We start from the raw sequence: 7,672 nt of genomic DNA, 5'->3' as shown, positions 1-7,672 counted from the left end.
GTTATAGCTGTCCTGAGGCTGTTCTTGGGCAATCCTGATAAACATGGATTCTTAAAAGAAAGGAAAAGTAAGTTGGAAGCGATTTTGAGAAGACAATAACATGTAATTACTTGTAAGAATGTTTAGAACCAGCTGCTGCTAAAACTCAATGTAAACTGCAGGTGGCACCATTTGTATAATATTTTGGAGCACTGTAGAAAAAAGCTGTCACTTTAATTTAGAGTTCTCTGATAGCTTGCCGTGATCGTATAGTGGTTAGTACTCTGCGTTGTGGCCGCAGCAACCTCGGTTCAAATCCGAGTCACGGCAGGGAAAGATGCATCTTTTTAAGACGTGTAACTACAGATCACATATCAAAAATAATCTATTAGTGATCTCTAAGAATGTCTAAGCAATTAGAAGCTCTTTAACTTTTACAAGTATGCTTTGCTAAAAGAGTGTGTGCCCCAACTATATAGTTCAGTAAACCTGCTGCCAACGGTGATTTTTTTTAATTTAAATATTTATGGATATTGTGATAAATAATGGCAGAGCGAGCATGTAATTTTAACTCAGTACAGCTACTTAAGATCTGGAGTGAGCCATAACGGTTGTTTCATTTTGATCTTTGTTAGTTTTTCATGCTAAAAGAGCAATCAGCCTGAATTGCTTGGAAATATGACAGTGGTAGATGTGAAAAACCTGCTTAGCTAGGCAGGAACTGCTGCTAGCAGAAGGTGTGTGCTGGTGACAGGCAAGAGGAACCATGACTTGTCAATGATTCCCTTTGTTTCTGTGGGAGGAATGGTGTGTAACTTCACTGTCCTGCCTCACTGAGTAATATGAGTTCAGATTCTCAGAATGAAGACTTCTAAATGACCATGTGGATTTTATAAATTGGTTATGGTAACTAATGGCAGTTTGTGTAATAAATGACAAATTAACAACAAAATTACCTAGCTGGTAATGACTATATTAATAAAAGATCATTGTTATGGAGTTTATCAGATTATTTGGATGCTACTGAGTAGAGTGTCTTGTAGTTGGTTTTTTATTTTGATAAGGAGTTAATTCAAGAGCAAGTGCTGTTTTTGTCTCACTGTTGCCTCTGATTGGACATCAGTCCTCTGCATAATGGATTACATCTCCACCAGGCTCATATGGATTCAAATTTCACAAAACAGGCCCAGCTCTTGCAGAGTGTGAATGACAGGTGCCTTTCTCTCTGCAAAGAAACAGGAACATTCCTTGCCCTCCTACCCAGTAAGGAAGTGAAACAAAACTTTCTTCATACCTTTATCAGGAAAAATCAGAGCTCCTGATGCCTGCAAACCTGGAAGGGCACCTCACCTCTGGAGGCTGTAGGCTCAGGTGTCCCAGTTTCGGTGTAGTAGGCTAGTGGCCACTAGCATCTTATCACCTCCCTCAGGTTCATGAGGGCTTTTTCTGTTGTATTTTTTTAAATATCTTTGGGTATTCCTCCTGGCTGGCCTCAGACTTCTCTTCTAAATATCACTCAGCCTTTTAAGACCATATCAGAGCAATTAGCTTTTGACTTCTTGGTCTAATTGATGAGACAGATGTGACAGATATCCCAAAAGAAAGCAATTTAGAAACATGTACTAGCATAAAAGGGGACCAGGATGACCTTTCAAACTTTCAAACTGTCCCTACTGTAGTCTCTCAAAAATGTCATCTGTTGTGTTAGGTTTTATAAACTCCAGAAATACAAAATTAACTCATCATAGGTGTATATATGCTTTAAAGCATCCTAGTGAGTGAAGTCCTAGAACAGAAATCCAAAAATCGCAATGCCAGAAATTCTGTTCTCATGCATCATCCTGAGGCTGCTGAAACAGTCAAGGCTCACCCTTGCTTTACCTCAACCTCCCTGGAACTGACTTCTCTATATCCAGTGTTCATCTGTAGCTAAAGTGAGAAACACTGTATTACCTTATTGCTAGTTATAGTAATATTGATGATTTTGAAGATTTTTTACAGGACATTAGTAAAATTCAAAATGTCCTTTTTTTTTTTTTCTTACTTTTATGATGAATTAGCCAGAAACAGTGGCCATTCTGTTCTCTTTAGGTTTTTTTAGGATACTGATATTTGTATTTCTAGCTCAATGCTAGCACTGTAAACTGAGAGCAAGAATGGTGTAGGCAGATAATCAGACTTTTCTTACTAATTCTCCCTGCATATTTGTTCTCTCAAAGAGACTCAAAATTAAAACCCAACTGCATTTTTAATATAAACATGCAAGTGCAGGTAGCTCCCCGCATTCTGTTTCCTGAGAAAATATTTGTCAATTTTCCCATCTTATTAGGGAAAAAGAAAACAAAAACTTTAGTACAAAACAGTTTCCAAAGATAACAGGATTGCAGACTAGGAAACACAGAGACAAAATCTTGGAACTCATTTTGAAGCTTGAATTGTAGAAAAAATTGCCTGTACATTTCTGAAATATGTGGGTCTTCCTTTCTAGCAGACATGTCCAGGTAACACATTTCCAATTGGAAACCATGATCTAATAATAATAAGTTCAAAATATTAACACAGATCCAGTTTTCCATTTTTCTGATGCTCTGAATTTTTTGTCTAAGAATGCTTTGAAGGCCAGAGTCCATTTCAGCTGCCTTTACACAGCAAGCTGATGGGGTGGGAAACAAATACAGCATTTAAAAAATGAGACAGGAAAAGAAAGTGCATGCCTTTCTCTGCAGCTCTTCTGTGTCCTTTTGTGACTACCGCTGTTCTCATGCATGGCCCACTCCATGTAAAACATAAAACCTTTAAGACATAGAGGTGTCTATCTCTATATCCCCAACATGATAAATTAACATTTTGGCTCTGAAGGAAATAGGATGTACCCATCAAGAGTGCTTGGGAAGAGAATTATTTCTTGTTGTTGTATTTTAACATTAGCTTTCAATGAGGGTTAAAACTTCTAGAGTTTTTAAGCTATGGGGAAAGACACCTAGTAGTTACGAAAGCAACACTGAACAGAAAGACTTGAAAAACTTCTGAAATATTAATTGAACCTGACATAGATGTCTGTTCTACTTCCTTCATTTTTCAGGAGTGCAGCAGAGTAGGTTGTATCCTGTCTGATGTTCATTTCAGGTGTTGAGCAGGATAGAAAGCAGTGGCTGTTTTGAATCTGCAGTCATCAAATCAAATTAATTCTGTTTTTCATTCTTTTTACAGCAGTGCAGCTCATATTAAAACTTTTATAGGTCCCCTCTGAAATCTTTTCAAAGGGCTCTGGTCAAGAAGACTCTTTGAAAGGAGATCTTCTGTGGTAAAGAGAACTCCTGAAAGCTTAAATAGCTGGTTGTGCTTTAGCAAAGAATGTCAGGAATTCATTTCACAGGTGGGATGATTTTACCTCTGGAAACTCAGCTCTGAGTTTACAGGGTATTTTTGCAGGATGGGTAGTAATTGGGGAAAATTTGGCAGACAGGGAGATTCCTGAGCCTGATATGTAAACATAATTGCATAAACAATGTCTGATGCTGCAGTTCTGTTGCTTTTCTCATAATCTGTTTCTTAAAACAAACCACGTCCTGCTCGTTAAATAAGACTGTGTGGCTTCTTACTTGTAAAGCTTACAGCACTGGAGAGAGCTGCACTGGAACACATGTGAAGACTGTGGTCAATTTTTGAAGTACAAGTACCCAACTTGTACTGCTTTGGGGTAAGCTTCAACTCAGGTTTGAAACCTACAACTTTCTGCGCTACATTTCAAACTACTGAATAAGGCCTGGTTTCACTTCTTTAACAAGAGTTCAGCACAAATCCCCAAACTACCAAACATCCCAAACTATCTAAATAATGTTTTCTGTTGCTTAAAAAAAAAATTCTCTCTGTTTTTATATCTCTTGAATTCTAAACTGCCAGATTTTTTTTAATTAAAACTTCATAGATATGTCCTCTTGGAATTTGGAATTTCACAGAAGCAAAATCAGATCTCTTGAGTTAGATTCAAACACATCTGATAAATATCTCTTTCACAAAGCTTTGTGCAAGTCATTCATGTGCTCAATATTTTACAACTTTTCCCTGCACTCTTTTATAAAGAAATGTGGTATATATTTTCTGTGCACCAAATAAAACTCAGAAGATGACACTTTGTGATATTCCTTTTAAAGGAATATCTTCTTTGTCACAAAGAAGCCTCCATCCAAAGGGACCCCAAAACACAATGTCTTAAGAATCTTTGAGAAGAGAGCATAGTTTTGATATTCCATGCTGATATAGCAAAACTTTTATCTTATACCTTTTATGTTATAATACAGTCTGTAATGTTAATGTAATCAGTGTCTCTGTGCTGCTAAACCAGCACCTACGTGCCTCTTGCACCTGAGAGTTACACATGGAGCCAAAAACATAGCCACCACACTATTTCTGGTAATTTCTTTCTGTGGATCCCTGCATTCCCAGTTCAGATCTTGTACTTCCAGATTCCAGGAAATATTTTTTTTACCATTTTTTTTTTACCATTCTCTGATATGAGCTGCAAACTTCTTATTTTACTCTCCAGAACTGTATCACAAATTTGTTTGGGGGTGGGCAGGTCTATGTAAACTCTTTAGGAAAATCAGGCATAGTAGGATGTGTTTATTCTGGGACCTGCACTGTTACTGTTATTCACCATGCAGCTGAAAGCAAGAGGGTGTAGTGACCTTTGTACTGGCACAGAGAAGAAAACTTTTTAATGATATAACCGTGAAGGCATTTGTATTAAAACCACATGGGGTAAATTAGTGTTTTACAGTTACACTTGAGAAGGAAAATTCTGAATCGTTTAGCTAAAGCAACAGCAAGAAAACTCAAGTATCATGAAAAGTTCTCTTCAGAAACAAATTTTTTTGTGTGTGTAAGAACTGAACTTGACTGAAAAATAATTGCAAAAGAGCTCTAGAAGACCTAATATAAGAAACATTAAGTCTTCCAGAGAGACAAAAGTGTAAATTCTGAAAAGAGATTTAAGGTTGATCTACGAGCTATTAAGCTGCTTTGTTTCACCATATTGTCCCTCCTATTTCTTTTTTGCTGAGACTTGAGTTTAATGGAATTAAATATTCCCCGCTGGTCTTCATAGTTAATGTGAGTCCCACGTTAAAAGCAATTCTTTTTCATCTTAATAGTTTCAAGATAATCTTGCTTCCTTACTGAGCCCTGGACGGACACCTGGAGAAGTTTGCCGAGAGCTGGGAAGCCTGTGTCTGGATGCCTGAATAGGGTTTGACCTCAAAAGGACATAACACTGTCTTCAGTGAGGAAAACATTTGAGATTCTGATGTCAACTCTTAGAAACATACAGCCATTTCCCATAAATGAATATTGGTTGCCTTCTTTTTCATCCCGTGCCTTTTCTTTTGACTTGTAGTCAGGCTGCATGCTTAGGTATGATAAATTGTTTGGTTTTTACTTCAGTCAGCAAGATGTATAGCTATCTAATGATGAAATTAGAATTGGTCATATGTTCTGAAGTTCACTAATACATTTTTGAGCATCTTCTATTCATAACAAATAAGAACTCTGTTGCTGCATGGTTCGATCTGTATGTAAAGTGCCTATCTGTAGGCACTTGTGTTTCTTGAAAATTTCATTTCCTTGTGCTTTTCAGCTAACTTCTTTACCTCACCGTCCCCCTACTGGAAAATCACTGGTCCCCAACACCCCTGCCCCAGTAAACAACACAACCCACCAGGCAGCATAGGCAGGGCAAGGGAATGGTGCTTAGACAAAGAGAGAATCATGTCAGCCCATTTTTGTACCTCTTGGCAGAAGCCTCCCAGTCACATCATCCTCTCCCCACAAAGAAGGCACTGTATTTCCAGCAGTGTCTTGCTTCTTTTAATCAAATTTCAGATCTAGACATGATGTCTTTAATTTGCTGCTATTGATTACCAGCCTCATAAGTGCATCATTCTTGGAAAAATGATACTAAAAAGCCTCACAATAAATAAATTAATTGCATGTAATTTCATGTCTCCTTTGCTGCTCTTTCCTGAAAAATTCTCCTGGAATTTTCTTTTGTGGTGAGTCATCCCTGGGGACAGATCATAGAAAGAAATCAGTCTTCTCTGGGAGAGAGAAAGGAGATATGTTAAAAAACTGACACAGTGAAGTCAGTGAAAATGTTTTCCCAGACCACCTTAGTACAACACCCGTGTGAACTGCTTGAAATCATACAAAGGCAAAAAACCTATGGTGGAAAGAGTGTCAACCACCTTATCATGTCGCAGTGAGCTACATGAACCTTTTTGTGCAGCTACTGCTTCCTCCCGTCTGTTTTTCCTGTGCTTCAGACAGTGAGGCGTGTTCAGCATTTACTGCAGAGTGAGGGCTCAGGTGGGTGTCACCTCCCCAGTGGTCTACCTCCAAAAGTGAGGACTAAAACGGTTCCCTCCTCCCTGTGCCGTGACTCGGATTTGAACCGAGGTTGCTGCGGCCACAACGCAGAGTACTAACCACTATACGATCACGGCAAGCTACAAAGGATGTCTCCAGTGCCTCCTGTTTTCTCTCCCCTCTAGCAGAGCCGTGCAAGCATTGCCACCTAGCGCAGACTGGCTATAATGTTCCATGTGCTGGCCTCCTCCCCAGGGTGACCAACTGCTATTGTGGTACACCCAGGAATCCCCCAACCGAAAACAGTGCTGCTGACAGAGAATTGTGTGCAGAAGACAATTGCAAATGTTATGGTGGCAGAAAAATATTCCTGCTCCTTTTGGCAATTGCAGTCTGGTGTGGAAATCTTTTGTTGACTTCCGCTTGGCCAACATCTATCTTCAAACATACAATAATTTTGGACTGTGAATCTTCCTTCTGTTTTCAATGCTGTGCCTAGTGATGGAGGAAAATCTGGTGAAAGGACATTCAAAGTTACATAATTATTTTAAAAGCTGTTGAAAAGGAAACATAAAAACACATGTTCCCCTCCTGCTGTAAGTCAGATTTGAACCAAGGTTGCTGTAGCCACAGCTCATAGTACCAGCTACTGGAACGTCACAGCAAGCTGGCACATTGTGACAGATTTTGAAGAGACATGGCAGAAAAATAAATTTTCTAGCAAAGTATCAAATGTTGACAGCACTGAGTCATCAAAGAAGGATTTCTATTGAGGCTTGAGAGTTAATGTTTCAAAACACAAGTGTTCATAGTAGAGTTATTTTAATAACTGTCTTTATTAAAGATCTCATATCCACCATTTAGTGCCATTTTTTAATTCTGTGTCTGATGGTGATAACAAGAAAAGATTGATAAGAGCAAGTATCTTCACAATTTTGTTAATTATTTTAAAAAGTGGAAGGAATTGGTGGGTACACCAGATGGTTATGCTGCCATTCAGACGACCTCGTCAGGCTGGAGAAATGGGCTGACAGGAACTCCATGAAGCTCAATAAGTGGAAGTGCCAAACCCTGCACCTGGGGAGGAATAACCCCATGCACCAGCACATGCTGAGGGCTGCCCAACAGGAAGCCAGCTTGTCAGAGAAGACCCTAAGAGTTCTGGTGCACATCAAGTTGACCATGAGCCAGTAATGTACCCTTGTGGCAAAGAAGGCCAACGGCCTCCTTGGCTGCATCAGGCAGAGCATTGCCAGCAGGTCAAGGGAGGTGATCTGTTCTCTGTACTCAGCCCTGGAGAGACACACCTGGGCGCTGTGTCCAGTGCTGT

General features: G+C 39.2%; 2 non-coding genes across 2 annotated transcripts; one reads left to right on the top strand and one right to left on the bottom strand.

Annotated features, from left to right (window-relative positions):
* Window positions 1–237: 237 nt before the first annotated feature.
* Window positions 238–309, top strand: TRNAH-GUG (transfer RNA histidin (anticodon GUG)). The gene has a single exon. It is a non-coding gene; the product is annotated as a tRNA-His (tRNA).
* Window positions 310–6,407: 6,098 nt separating this feature from the next.
* TRNAH-GUG (transfer RNA histidin (anticodon GUG)) lies at window positions 6,408–6,479 on the bottom strand. The gene has a single exon. It is a non-coding gene; the product is annotated as a tRNA-His (tRNA).
* Between the last annotated feature and the right edge of the window lie 1,193 nt (window positions 6,480–7,672).

The sequence above is a fragment of the Phalacrocorax carbo genome, chromosome Z (genome assembly GCF_963921805.1).
Source record: "Phalacrocorax carbo chromosome Z, bPhaCar2.1, whole genome shotgun sequence".
Lineage (NCBI taxonomy): Eukaryota > Metazoa > Chordata > Aves > Suliformes > Phalacrocoracidae > Phalacrocorax > Phalacrocorax carbo.
The sequence above is the reverse complement of the archived record's forward strand: the minus strand, read 5'-3'. Positions and strand labels throughout refer to the sequence as shown.